Genomic DNA, 14972 nt, shown 5'->3' with positions numbered 1-14972 from the left:
TTATCTGAAGCAGCAGCTGTTTAAAAAAATGAACTCAATTTTGAACTTAAACTTAACTACCACACAGTAGGGAAAACAGTATGTTGTGCTGTGCATAAAAGATGCAAAATGGAGAACTGCAGTCAAAACGAAAGCAAGGCTTCTAAATTCTCCATAAATACCATTGTGCTGGGGATGGTTCTGTCCTTGGTGTGGAGTTCCCTTGAGTGATAGGTGTCAAGACTGCCAGGACCACACTGAGACTTCTCGTGAAGGAATTAGAAGAGATGAAAGGGAATATTCTTCGTTCTGGGTGATTCATTGGTATTCAGTGCTTTGGCCACTGGGAGGCTGTCTGGTTCCTTGGGGTACATGCTCTGTAGGTTTCCTATCCAAGCAAAGGATTCCTGTTAATGACCAGAGGGAATTTGGCTAAGTCTTTCTCAAAGTGCTTACTACCTCTAACTTTGTAAAACAGGGTACTTGCAACGATTCTGTTCAGCCAGTGGGTCATCGACTAGCAGGTGGGCAACTCCAGGCCAAGGGCTGGGTCATGTTGGCCTCAGTCCCTCAGAGGCCTTGACAAGTTTCTCAAATATCAGCAAGCCCACATTTGAGTACCCCAAGGAGCCTGATATTTGAAGCTAGCACATACTGAAGAAGTGGCTTAATCATGTAAAGCAAGAATGTGCCCATTCACGTGGAGGCCCTTGGCATGGCAGCCTGGGATGGTCACTTAGAACTCACTGGCCTGGAGACCCTGCAGGTCAGCCTGAGTCCCGTCAACTTTCTGTTTTGTTTTTTCATGTGTTGGCTTCCGTTATAGGTGAAGCTTCATCATCCACAACAGCGGGCAGCCGGTCTCCCCCCAAAATGCTGGTCCTCACCCACTCATCCTCCCAAACTCACATGGCTGGGGTCACGGCCACCAACAGCACCATCTGCACGGTCACGGCCCAGCCACCACCACCACCAGCAGCAGCAGCAGCCTGAGAAACCCGGTGAAAAAGCAGAGGCCAGTTTTACCGAAGGAGACTGCCCTGGCCATGCAACAGGTTGTGCGGACCTCATCAAGTAAGTTTCAAACGTCCACCCAAAAGAGGCACATGCAGAAGATGCAGCACCAGCAGAAGCCGCAGCAAAGCCAGCAGCAGCAGCCTCAGTCTTCCAAGAGGACGAGATATCAGAACAGACAGGCTGTGAAATGTACCAAGCCTCCCTATCTGCACTCCATGGCACCAGCTCTTTTTTTGCCACATGGACAGGAGAAAAATAGTCCTTGTTTTATTTGTTTACTTCCCCTTGGTTGCCTGGCCACTGTATCCTAGAGGCCTGACACGTTCCATTTGGCATTATTTTTAAAAATTAATTTGCAGCTTGCTGTTTTACTTTTCTCTTTTCTTTTCTCATTTTACAGACAGTGCATACATGTCTTCTTAGAACGAAGTGAAATGGATACCTAGACACACAAAAATCTATTGTCTTGATTGAATTCATATTTCATTCTCCACCCTTTCTCAGAGGTATTGTTAACCATAAGATCTTTTTCTAATATGTACGTGTATGTATTTCCGTATAAGTTGGCTTAAAGCTCAACATTCAAAAAACTAAGATCATGGCATCCGGTCGCATCACTTCACGGCAAATGGATGGGGAAAGAGTGGAAATAGTGGCTGACTCAAATTTTCTGGGCTCCAAAATCACTGCAGATGCTGATTGCAGCCATGAAATTTAAAGATGCTTACTCCTTGAAAGGAAAGTTATGACCAAGCTTGACAGCATATTAAAAAGCAGAGAGACATCACTTTGTCAGCAGAGGTCAGTCTAGTCAAGGCTATGGTTTCTCCAGTGGACATGTATGGATGTGAGAATTGGGATATCAAGAGGGCTGACAACAAAAGAATTTAAGCTTTTGAGCTGTAGTGTTGGAGAAGACACTTAAGAGGCCCTTGGACTGCAGGAGATCCGGCCAGTCCATCCTAAAGAAGATCAGTCCTGGGTGTACATTGGAAGGACTGATGCTGAAGCTGAAAGTCCAACACTTTGGCCACTGGATGCAAAGAGCTGACTCATTTGCAAAGACCTTGGTGCTGGGAAGGATTGAAGGCAGGAGGAGAAGGGGAAGGCAGAGGATGAGATGGTTGGATGGCATCACCGACTCAACAGACATGGGTTTGGGTGGACTTCGGGAGTTGGTGATGGACAGGAAGGCCTGGTGTCCTGCAGTTCATGGAGTCGCAGAGCGTTGGACATGACTGAGGGGCTGAATAGAACTGAAGTCTCTTATGTGTGAACCTTCAAGTTGGGAATTTTGAAAGACGTGAATGTTTGCCTGTTTAATCCTGTAAGTTAGTTCACCTCCCTGGCGTACATTGTCACCCGCACACATCCTCTACAAGTCGTTGTGCTTTGTGTGCTTTACTGTACAGAGTGCAGTATTACAGTATCTTTATTTCAAGCCCAGGACGTCCATAAGCAAGCATAAAAGCAGCAGTGATGTACCTGGTATTGTACTATCTAGCTGATTGTGTGAGTTGGTTGCTTAGGCTAACTTTGTTGGACTTCTACAAAGAAATTGCACTTATGACCGTGCTCTAGGAATGGAACTTGTTCATAGGTAGGTCACTCACTGTCCTATTTATTTTGAAAATCTGGCCTTTTTCACTTTAAATGGCTTTTACTGCAGCATCTCTTAGAAAAGATGGACCACTTGTATTTGTTTTTTTTTTTTGTTTTTTTATTTGTTTGTTTGTTTGTTTAAGCAGAACTTCTCATGAATTTGAATTAACCCACTGACAACCATCTGGGGGAGGCCAGCAGAGACCAGGCTTCCCACTCTTTGATTCAGCAGATGACATTAACCGTATCGTGATTCTGGAGCTTCCAAGCCCGATTGACAGCAAACACCCAGATGCACTTTATAGGTCTTTCTGTCTCCATACAGATCTGCAGGCTGAGGATTGAGATACAAAGGGGAAGCCAGAATTGAAAGAGACACGTATACCCCAGTGTTCATTGCAGCCCTGTTCATAATAGCCAGGATAGGGAAGCAACCTAGATGTCAATGAGCAGACGAATGGATAGGAAAGCCGTGGTACAAATACACAATGGAATATTACTCAGCCATTAAAAAGATTACATTTAAATCAGATCTAATGAGGTGGATGAAACTGGAGCCTATTATACAGAGTAAAGTAAGCCAGGAATAAAAACACAAATACAGCATACTACTGCATATATATGATTCAGAAAGATGGTAATTATAACCCTAAATGCGAGACAGACAGGGAAAGAGACACAAAGGTATAGAACAGGAATTTAGACTATTTGGGAGAGGACAAGTATGGGATGATTAGGGAGAATGGAATTGAAACATGTATATTATTGCATGCAAAATTAATCGCCAGTCCATTTTTGATGCATGAGACAGGGTGCTCGGGGCTGGTGCACTGGGATGACCCAGAGGGATGGGATGGGAAGTGAGGTGTGGGGAGGGTTCAGGATGGGGAACACATGTACACCCGTGGCAGGTTCATGTCTATGTATGGCAAAACCACTAAAATATTGCAAACTAATTAGCCTCCAAATAAAATAAATAAATTTATATTTAAAAAATTAAAAAAACAATCTCTTTAACAAGTGGTGCTGGGAAAACTGGTCAACCACTTGTAAAAGAATGAAACTAGAACACTTCCTAACACCGTACACAAAAATAAACTCAAAATGGATTAAAGATCTAAACGTAAGACCGGAAACAATAAAACTCCTAGAGGAAAACATAGGCAAAACACTCTCCGACATAAATCACAGCAGGATCCTCCATGACCCACCTCCCAGAATATTGGAAATAAAAGCAAAAATAAACAAATGGGACCTAATTAAAATTAAAAGCTTTTGCACAACAAAGGAAACTATAAACAAGGTGAAAAGACAGCCTTCAGAATGGGAGAAAATAATAGCAAATGAAGCAACAGACAAACAATTAATCTCAAAAGTATACAAGCAACTTCTGCAGCTGTATTCCCGAAAAATAAACGACCCGATCAAAAAATGGGCCAAAGAACTAAACAGACATTTCTCCAAAGAAGACATACAGATGGCTAACAAACACATGAAAAGATGCTCAACATCACTCATTATTAGAGAAATGCAAATCAAAACCACAATGAGGTATCATTTCACACCAGTCAGAATGGCTGCCATCCAAAAGTCTACAAGCAGTAAATGCTGGAGAGGGTGTGGAGAAAAGGGAACCCTCTTACACTGTTGGTGGGAATGCAAACTAGTACAGCCACTATGGAGAACAGTGTGGAGATTCCTTAAAAAACTGGGAATAGAACTGCCATATGACCCAGCAATCCCACTGCTGGGCATATACACCGAGGAAACCAGAATTGAAAGAGACGCGTGTACCCCAATGTTCATCGCAGCACTGTTTACAATAGCCAGGACATGGAAGCAACCTAGATGTCCATCAGCAGACGAATGGATAAGGAAGCTGTGGTACATATACACAATGGAATATTACTCAGCCATTAAAAAAAATACATTTGAATCGGTTCTACTGAGATGGATGAAACTGGAGCCCATTATACAGAGTGAAGTAAGCCAGAAAGAAAAACAACAATACAGTATACTAATGCACATATATGGAATTTGAAAGATGGTAACGATAACCCTATAAGCGAGACAGAATAAGAGACACAGATGCATGGAACAATTTTATGGACTCTGAGGGAGAAGGTGAGGGTGGGACGTTCTGGGAGAATGGCATTGAGACATGTGTATTGTCATATGTGAAACAGAGCACCATTCCATGTTCGATGCATGTGACAAGGGCTAAGGGCCGGGGCAATGGGATGATCCAGAAGGATGGGATGGGGAGGGAGGTGGGTGGGGGGTCCGGGAAGGGGAACACATGTAAACCCATGGCTGATTCATGTCAATGTATGGCAAAAACTATTACAATATTGTAAAGTAATTAGCCCCCAACTAAAATAAATAAATTTATAAAAAAAAAAAACAATAATAATGGAGAATTTGAACAAGGAATAAATATATAACTGTATGGGGGGGGAACCTCCAGTGGCTGCACCAACAGGAGCTCTCGGGCATGAAATACAACTTGGGTAAGTGCTGCTGACCTGGCCTCCACTGACAAAGGTTCTGGATAGGAACTTCTTGGCATGTCTAGAGTTAGGCCCAAATGTGCACTGAGTCAAAAGTAGGCCAGGCCGCCTTACCACTCTTAGGGAGAACACAGCATCCTAGGGAGTCTAACCTGGAGAAACCAGGTATGAAGCAGGAGCTGGCAGAAACCCGTTTTCCTCTCTTCCAAATACCAACATCAGCAACAAATTCATCACAACAGCTGTGGTAGCTTCTCCTGCTTGTGAGCTCTGACCTGTTGTAAAATTGCGAGAAGTCTCAGTAGCCTGAGCAGTTGGATAATTGTCCTGTCAGCCCAGTGATCAGTCCTGATGCCCTGTCTGGAAGATTAGATCTGCTGCCACTAAACACATCAAAAAGGAAATATACCCAAGTTGTAGCCGCAGCTCTGCTCATCTTAGCTGTGTGCCTCAGTTTCCTCATCTGTGAAATGGGTATTATAGGAGTATACACCTCCTTAAGGTTGGAGTACGGATTAAAAGAGTTCATATTTATAAAGTCTTTACAACAGTGCCTACAGATCATAGGTACTCTGTATTTGATAGAGAAACAAGCTTATACAAATGATAAATTTCAAAGTGAATTGAGTGGACATTTTTCAGAGGTTTTATGTGAGTACTTCCTGCAGAATCACCGCAGGGCCCCATTTTCAGTATCCTCAGGACCTGACGTTCATGATCATGCTGACATTCATGGTCAGCATGGTGGATGCCCGTTCTACAGATAAAGACGTTGGATCTCAGGGAAGCTGGGTGAGTCTCTGAACGGGCTCATATGACCAGGACATCCCCGACCCAAGGATTCACACCTGATAGGATTCACCTTCGGACCTGGTGTGAATGAGCCCATGGCTTGGGATGGACGATGAAGTCGGTATCCTCTCCCCTCCCCTCCTCTGGCAGAGCTGACCAAGGCAGAGATGCGGCAGAGCCTAGAAATGGAGCAGGACCAGCTCATTGCTGAGGTGAAGAAGCAACTGGAGCTGGAGGAGCAGCAGGCAGTGGCCGAGACCAAGAGGAAGCTGTGGTGTACCAACTGCAAGAAGGAGGCCGTTTTCTACTGCTTCAGAATACCAGCTACTCTGACTACCCCTGCCAGAAGGCCCACTGGCCTGAGCACATGAAGTCTTGCACCCGGTCAGGTGGGACTTAGGAGTGTCCCCTGGCCCTGACTGTGGTGGACGGGCCCTTGGCTCCTCCTGGATCACAGGGCACTTGCCACGCTCACTCACCACAAGTGACTCCTACATACACGAGAGTAGCAGGCAGACACATAGCCAAGTCTTCAGGCACCATTGTCTCCACCCTCCAGTTTACTTGGCAGCATTCACTTGTGTGAATGGAGCTTGTAATGACAGCCCAGATGACTTTAGCTTCATGTGGTTTTCTGTGGTTCTCTGCTGGGGGCAATATTTGTCTCTGCCCAAAGCAATGTGGGCATCCCTGGTAGCTAAGATGGTAAAGAAACTGCCTGCCATGCAGGAGACCTGGGTTCATTTCCTGGGTCGTGAAGATCCCTTGAAGAAGGAAATGGCAACACACTCCAGTATTGTTGCCTGGAGAAGGCCACAGACAGAGGAGACTGGCAGGCTACATTTCATGGGGTTGCAAAGCGCCGGACATGACTGAGTGACTAAGCACACACACACACACACACACACACACACACACACACATCAAATGCATCTTCTACCCCTTTCTACAATGCACAAGCAGCATTATACAAGCCAGCCCCCACCATGGAGCCCATCTTGGACTCAAGGCTATAACAATCATTAGTTCTTACATGAAGGACAAAGTGCTGCTTTGGAACTAATCTGTCTTTTAAATCTCTTTCCAAAGCACGGCAAGCAGATCCCAGGCCAGGAAACTCTAGCTGGAGACATCACCTAGTAAGACTTGATTAATAATATGTATTAGTAATATTTTATACTTAGTGCTCATGTATAGCCAATACTAGATTTCTGTATTTAGAAGTAGAAGTCTCCACTTCAAAGAATATATTTAAGTACAAATAACATAAATAATGTAACAAGGAAACGTGTCAGTGGATTGCTAAATTTTTCAAGGGTGGTAGATAAATGACCCAAGTTTGAGAAGCTTAGGCAGGGGTTTGTAAGCTTTTTTTAAGAAGGTCTAGAGAATAAACGTTTTAGGATTTGTGGTCCATGTGGTCTGTGAAAACCTTTCAACTATGCTGTAACAGGGTGATAGCAAGTGCATGGGGGTGCACACTCGTCTAAAAAAGGAAATTATGAAATTGGAACAGTCGTACTATTTGCTTTACGAACATGCTTATATCTCCAGAATGATTTAATAAATCTGATGGTGACTGCAGCCATGAAATTAAAAGACACTTACTCTTTGGAAGGAAGGTTATGGTCAACCTAGATAGCATATTTAAAAGCAGAGACATTACTTTGCCAACAAAAGTCCGTCTAAACAAGGCTATGGTTTTTGCAGTGGTCATGTATGGATGTGAGAGTTGGACGGTGAAGAAAGCTGAGTGCCACAGAATTGATGCTTTTGAACTGTGGTGTTGGAGAAGACTCTTGAGAGTCCCTTGGACTGCAAGAAGATCCAATCAATCCATCCTAAAAGAGATGAATCCTGGGTGTTCATTGGAAGGTCTGATGTTGTAGCTGAAACTCCAATACTTTGGCCACCTCATGCGAAGGGTTGACTCATTGGAAAAGACCCTAATGCTGGGTAGGATTGGGGGTGGGAGGAGAAGGGGACGACAGAGGATGAGATGGTTGTATGGCATCACCTACTCGATAAACATGGGTTTGGGTGGACTCCGGGAGTTGGTGATGGACAGGGAGGCCTGGCGTACTGCAATTCATGGGGTCGCAGAGAGTCAGACACGAATGAGCGACTTTCAGTTCAGTCAATCTGTCATGTCCCACTCTTTGCCACCCCTAGAATGGCACCACAGCAGGCCTCCCTGTCGTTCAGCAACTCCCAGAGTTTACCCAAACTCGGCTGGATGGTGGTGATGCCATCCTCATCTCCTGTTGTCCCCTTCTCCTCCTGCTCCCAGTTATTCCCGCGTTAGGGTCTTTTCTGGTGAGTCAACCATTAGTATCAGGTGGCCAAAGAATTGGAGTTTCAGCTACAACATCAATAATTTGATTGAACACCCAGGGCTGAATTTTAGGATGGACTGGTTGGATCTCCTTGCAGTCCAAGGGACTCTCAAGAGTCTTCTCCAGCACTACAGTTCTAAAGCATCAATTCTTCGGGGCTCAGGTTTCTTCACAGTCCAACTCTCCCATTCATTCATGACTACTGGAAAAACCATAGCCTTGACTAGATGGACTTTGGTTGGCAAAGTAATGTCTCTGCTTTTTAATATGCTATCTAGGTTGGTCCTAAATTTCCTTCCAAGGAATAAGTGTCTTTTAATTTCATGGCTGCAATCACCATCTTCAGTAATTTTGGAGCTCCACACACACAAAAAAGTCTGACACTGTTTCCCCATCCATTTCCTATGAAGTGATGGGACCAGTTGCCGTGATCTTAATTTTCTGAACGTTGAGCTTTCAGTCAACCATTTCACTCTTCTCTCTCACTCTTAAAAATGAACATATCTTCAAACACAGTCTGGAATTCCTGTGTCTGGGAAGGCTTCGATCCAGCTATTCAGGGACCACACTGTAACCTGGGTGGAGCTGGTTGGCATGTCTTAACACATGGTGGTTTGCACAGAGCAGGGTTCCCCGCAGTCCTGGGAACTACTATGCTCGGCGTATATGTGACTTCTGTCCCCCTCTGCACTCAACTACCACCCCTCAGCAGGAAGTAGACCCCGATGTGAACACGGAAACACTAAATAAGTTATCCCAGGGCGCTTCCTCTGAAACTCAGGCAGCCCCCCTGTAAACCAGCGCCTTGAAAGCGAAGGGGACGCCAGCTGAGAAATGCAAGGACAGTGGCTCGGTGAGTATCCATCGCACACACCTAGGGCCAAACAGAACCTCAGAGCAGCCCCCTCCCAATACCATGGTGATTCCCGTGATGTCGGAAGTTGTCTGTCTTCAGCCTGCATGTAGAGGACAAGTGTTGTCTAGTAGATCCTTCTGTGATGATGGGAATGTTCTACATCCCCTCTGCCCATTGTGAAAACCTGCGACCAGCCTCATATGGCACTTGAACAATGAACACTTGAACTGGGGCTAGTGTGACCAAAACCTGGATTTCAGGTTAATTTAATGATAATGAATGTAGATACAATAGCCATGGGTGGCTGGTGATTGCCATATTGGACACAGACATCAAATTTCTGATTTTCCCAGGGGGTGCCATATTGATTGCATGCAGATGTTATTTTACAGGACACATTGGTCATTTTTTACATTTGTAGTCATTATGATTTTAATTCGTGTGTATCAGGGAAAAACATCAATTCATCCCAGAAGTCAAACCTCTTTGACTTTATTGATATCATTGCCTAGGAAGAGGTTATTGTGGAATAAAAGTGAATTGATATAATATGATTTAGTATATAGGTAGCCTTCTCTATCCATGGATTTCTCATGTGTACATGCAAACAACCAAAATTCCATCTCTGTTTGGTTGAATACATGAATGTGGAACTGTTGGATACAAAGGCACAGTTGTATTCATCCTTCTAGGCCATTTTATATAAGGAACTTGCACGTCCTTGGATTTTAGTATCCTTGGGGGGTCCTGGAACCATTCCACCTTGGGTACTGGGGGATGGCTGTATATCCTTTGGGGATAGGATAGAAATCCAGAGAGTAGAATAGGTCAGAGAGGGGGGAGTTGACAAACAGTGTTCTTGAAGCTGAGGCTCTAGCATTGAGTAAGGGGCCTCCCTAGTTCTGTGTCCAGGGAGATGGAGCAGAAAAGGGCACAGGGCTTAGACCACACTGACTGGCCTGGCCTTCCCTCCCTGAGCATGCCAGGCAGAGGGTGTTAAGGTGTTGTCGGGGCCATGATGAGCACCCCTATGGATCCCAGGGCTTCCCTGGGGCGGGGTGCTGGGGAGGCCCTGTTTAAAACAGGGCCTTGGCTCCATCTGTCTTTTTCTGTGTTTCTAGATCCTTGACATCTCTGGGTCCAAGGAAATACCCTCTCCTTTCTCTTATGCTCCAAGCTAGACTCTGGTACATGGCCCCCTGATGGTTGTATGTACTCTCATGTTCCGCAGGGGCAGGGGAGCCATCTCCTCCAGGGGAGTCTGAAGGGTTCAGGGAAGTGGTTTTGCAAACTGTGGTTCCTTAGGGATCTTTGAGGGAACCCTGGGCTGGTCAGTAGAGGTGAAGGATGGCTTAGCAAGCAGCTTTGAGGCATTTCTCCAAGTTGAGAATTTACCTTATTTGTGTTAGTTTTTTTTTTTTTTTTTTGCTGTGTTTTGTTTTGTTTTTTTCAGTTCTGAATCAAAGACAGAGAGAGTTTCTATTGCTGAACTGAGGTGGGGCAGAAGATACATTTGGTTTGGACAGTTCTTCTGCCCTCAGAAATGACCATAGTAAATTAAACTGTGTGAACTTGTCCCTGAGGTCCCAGCATCCACATTCCGTGGAGGCCTTCAGGGGAGAAAAGCATTTCTACGGAAGTGATTTTTCTGTAGAAATATTTCTTATCGAGGAATAACCTGGCAGGCTGTTTTGGGTAGATTATCTGGCACTAACTTTTCTCGTTCTCTTCTGTGGAGTTTGAGCTGTGTTCTTTACGCTTCCCCCTGCAACCTCTCAAGTAAGTTTTAGGGCATTCTAAAATGGTTCATCCTCAGTGAGAACAGTTCTGCTTCTTTCAGGGTCCTTCAGTTCCAGGGTCTTTCTTCTCCCAGATTATTGTCTTCAGCTAAAAACCAAACTTTTGTTTGTTAGTTAGTTTCTGCATATTGAGTACTTAGAGCAAGAAATGATGTATCTTGTTAGAGTGGCTGGAGGTTTCCCAGTGGCACTGGAAGCGGGGTTTAGATCCAGGAGACATGATGAGAGAGTGGCATGAGCTGATTTTCGGGGGAATATGAAGATGAATAGGCATGGAAGTATGACTGAACCGCCTGTCAATTCCCTTCTCACTCTCACTCGGGTCTTGTGACTGCATCTGGAGGACACGTTGAGTTTGGAGCTGAGGTGTCTTCCTCATCCCTTCTTCTAGCTTCTCTTTTTAACAATGGCAGAGGAGACTTGAGGCTTCAACAGCAGCACAGCACCCACCTCGAGTTTTCTGCTACAGTTGGGTTTTCATTATGTTGATTTGTAGAGTTGCCGTCTGTGTAGGGCAGGTATTCTGATTTCCTGCTTTTGGTGTTGATAGAAGAGTTTTTGTTTGACTTAAGTGGAAAGTGAGTTTAGAAACATTAGCTGAGCCATAAGTAGGGGGACTTTGGATGTGTCAAAGCCGTGGAGGTGGTTGGTCGGTGGAAGGGTTCAAGTTGGGAAAACACTGCTGCAGGCAGGGAGCCCTGTTGGGGATTTGGAGCAGCACAGTGGTGTCATCCACATGGGAAGATGAGGGTTGGTGATGCTGTGGGGTACAGAATCTGGTGTGACAAGGAGGCTTGCATGTACAAACGTGGTTGGGAGATACAGCATCTGGCAGTTGTGAGGTGAATGAGGTGTTTCCTGGCCTAGGGGTTGGTGGACCACCAGTTTTTATCAGAACTGCTGTTGTCAGATGAAAGCAGCCAGAGATGGCACATAAAGAGACGTTCCTGTGCTGCAGTGAACTTGCACTTGGGAAAGCAGGCATTGGGCTGGATTTTGCCTGTGGACCATCATTGGTTGACCACCCGACCTGAAGCACCCTAGTGTGTGAGGGGATGAAAAGGGAGGGTGGAGAGAAGAGGTAAGGGTCTAGAGATGCTGGTGAGTTGGTGCAGAGGCTGGAGTAGGAGAAGAACATCTCAGGGAACCTGATGACTAGAGGGGACAGAGGGAAGGAGCCTCAATTGTCAGCATTTATTAGGGAGTGTTTCAGGATTATTCTAGAGTGTGAGCTGAGCTGGAGGTTCCTGGATGCCTGATCAGGACTGTGAGCTCACGCCTGTTCATTTCCCCCTGTTTGCACTCCACAGCCTTCTGGCTGAAGGCTTGTGTCAAAGCAGACAGACCAGCTCATTTTCTCATTCCTCATATGCCTGACGACTTCTGTATGTGCTCACTGCTTGCTGACAGTGTAGGTGGAAGCTGGAGGAAAGCTGAGCGTTACAAACATGGAGGTTCCTGTGCTCTTTATCAACCTCTGGAACCAGGCTGGTTAAGATGAGGGTCTAGTTGAGAGAAAGAAAGGTTAAACAGGAGTTAGGAACTTCCTTTGGGTGTCCATATCACTCTCCTGTTCACTTGTCTCTTCATCTTAAGATTTTAAAGTGATGCATGCATATCGAGTTGACCCTTGAACAACGTGGGTTTGGATTATGCAGTCCAAATCTGAGCGGAATTACGTTCCTGTAATGAATGAATTTCTACACAATCTGTAGCTGGTTGAATCTGTGGATGTGGATATGGAGGGCTGGCCATGAGATTAAGTTTCCATGCAATCTGGTGTCCATGGTGGGTCGTGGGATGTATCCCCTGTACCATCCCTGATACGACGGGATGTGTGTAGTCAGAGAAAGTAAAATCACACAGGGAAAAACAATTCCTTGCCCCAGTCTTCATGGCTATTTTTTGCATCCTGTACTTATTTATAGATAACTTATTTCCTCATTGCTGTTTCTTGACTTTATCTAGACGTTGTGTGTTGACTTGTGACTTTTGAAGATGAGAATTGGGGTCACTTATCACCTCTCTTCTCCCCTCTCTCCAAGACCACTCTGTCACTGTTTGACGTGCTCTATAGGCTTCCTTGCTCCAGTACAACACTTATTCCTTAGTCCTTGTTCTCCCAGCTGGAGGAAACTGTCTCTGGACCCCTCTCTTGGTGCACATTTATTCCCTCACCTCTCCTCCACTGTCATTTTCAGACTTTTCCATTTTCCTGCTCTGAGTTCCCATCACCAAGGTGGAGAGATCTTGTGCATTCTATTCTATAACTGCAGATGGTCCACCTCAGTTCCGGCTGTTGGCTGAGTCATAAACGTTGCCAGATGACCATCTGTGTGTCCATCATTATGGTCGTGCTGTTGGTCTCAGAGTCAACTAGTGCACTGTGATTACATTTCCATCTCTGTATAGCCTTACTTTTCCCTGGGTGTTTTTTCTCCCCACTCACCACTCGCATATCTTCAACCATTTCCCTGCCAAATTCTTTGCCATAAGTGTTGTTTTCTTGAGACACTTCATGGCGCACATTTTGGGCTCTTCCATTTCAAATAAGTATGTGTCTGAGTCCTACCATCATGGCTGAGGTATGGTCCAGTAAAATCTCACCTGTGGCTCCTTCCTCATCCCTTGTCACTCCATGCACCTCCATCACACTCTCTTTCCTGATCTCTCATCAGCCTTGGCAGTAGATTCATGATTATACTTAGCCTAAATAATCTAGGTTCCTTTGATGGAGCCTTGCCACCTAAGTGTGGTGGAGCCAGCGCCTACAGTTTCCCTGGATGAACTAAGCTCTTGGCAGAGTGGTTCTGAAGGAAATTTGCTTTCAAACTTCTGGGAATTTATGGCTTTTACATCATGGTATGCCTTATTTCCACCTGTAATCTCGTTCAGCGTCCAGTGATCTTAGTTCATGGTTTAATATACATTTGTAAAAGCCTTAGTCTTCTATGACTGCCTCAATTTGGAAAATGGCAACACTGACTCTGAAGCTCTCCAGTTCTAAGGTCAGTAGCCTGTTGGACAGCAGGATAGAGAGCTGGTGGGTTTGTACGGACTTGAGCTCTCTTCCAGACTCTAGCTCTCTGCCAGTCTCTGACGTTGCCTTGCTGTATCTTCAGTTAGCAACAGGTGTGACAAACCACCTGCCTCTGCCCCCAAACATCACAGAGCACCAGCCTCACACAAACTACCCAGTGCAGAAGTGGAAGTATGAACCAACTTCATGACAGCCAACGGGGATCTTTTCCCAGCAGGCAGTGTGCTCGTCTCCTGAGGGAATGTGTGTGTGTGTGTGTTTTCTTTGTGAGCATGTATGTTTCTGAGTGATGGGTCTTGGCTTTGCCTGGTTTCTTCCTCACTGTGCTCCTGATGGCCATTGGAAACAGCAGGAGGATATGAGAGAGAGAGGATGGATGGTCTGGCTTCTCTCTCTCTCCAGCTTTTATTTTATTTTATTTATTTATTTATTTTTTGACCATGCTAACCAGCTCATGAGATCTTAGTTCCCCAAGCAGAGATTGAACCTGTACCCTTGGCAGTGAAAGCACGAGGTCCTAACCACTGAACTGCCAGGGAATTCCCGATCTGGCTTCTTGAAGGGGCTTCATCCTTGCTATTTTCATGGTGAGTGCTGAAGTAACACCCATTTCCTCTGCAGTGATTGGCTGAATCAGCCAGCGTGCCCTGTCCTGTCCATGGGAGAGGTCAGGCTCTGCACTTACTCAGGTGGCCTGGCTCTGGGATGTGGCTCCTGTGCTAAGTAAGCTAAGCCCCGCTGCCTAGCTGTTCTCTGCCTTCAGCAGAGCTGGGGAGATTCGATGTGACTTGAGTACATCTTTGTCAGAGCTGGGGAGATTCGATGTGACTTGAGTACATTGTTGTCAGAGTTTCCGTGTCGTGATGACCAGCTCAATCACCGACTTTCCAGAGGACTAACAATGTAGGTGTCACGAGTAGGGAAGAATGTCTAAGAAGGGGTGGATTTGGACTCAAGAACCCTAAGATAGCTCCACCCTGGAACCCAGCTCTGCCCACCACAATAGCGCTTCCTTTGGGTCACAGATACAAGTGACGAGAA

General features: G+C 45.4%; 1 pseudogene; it reads left to right on the top strand.

The window, feature by feature from the left end:
• The first annotated feature begins 1085 nt into the window (after window positions 1-1085).
• On the top strand, window positions 1086-9303 carry LOC145537741 (MYND-type zinc finger-containing chromatin reader ZMYND8-like; annotated as a pseudogene).
• Window positions 9304-14972: the final 5669 nt, after the last annotated feature.

Source organism: Giraffa tippelskirchi, chromosome Y, assembly GCF_054371585.1.
Source record: "Giraffa tippelskirchi isolate mGirTip1 chromosome Y, T2T-mGirTip1v1.2.pri, whole genome shotgun sequence".
NCBI classification, from domain to species: domain Eukaryota; kingdom Metazoa; phylum Chordata; class Mammalia; order Artiodactyla; family Giraffidae; genus Giraffa; species Giraffa tippelskirchi.
The sequence above is the reverse complement of the archived record's forward strand: the minus strand, read 5'-3'. Positions and strand labels throughout refer to the sequence as shown.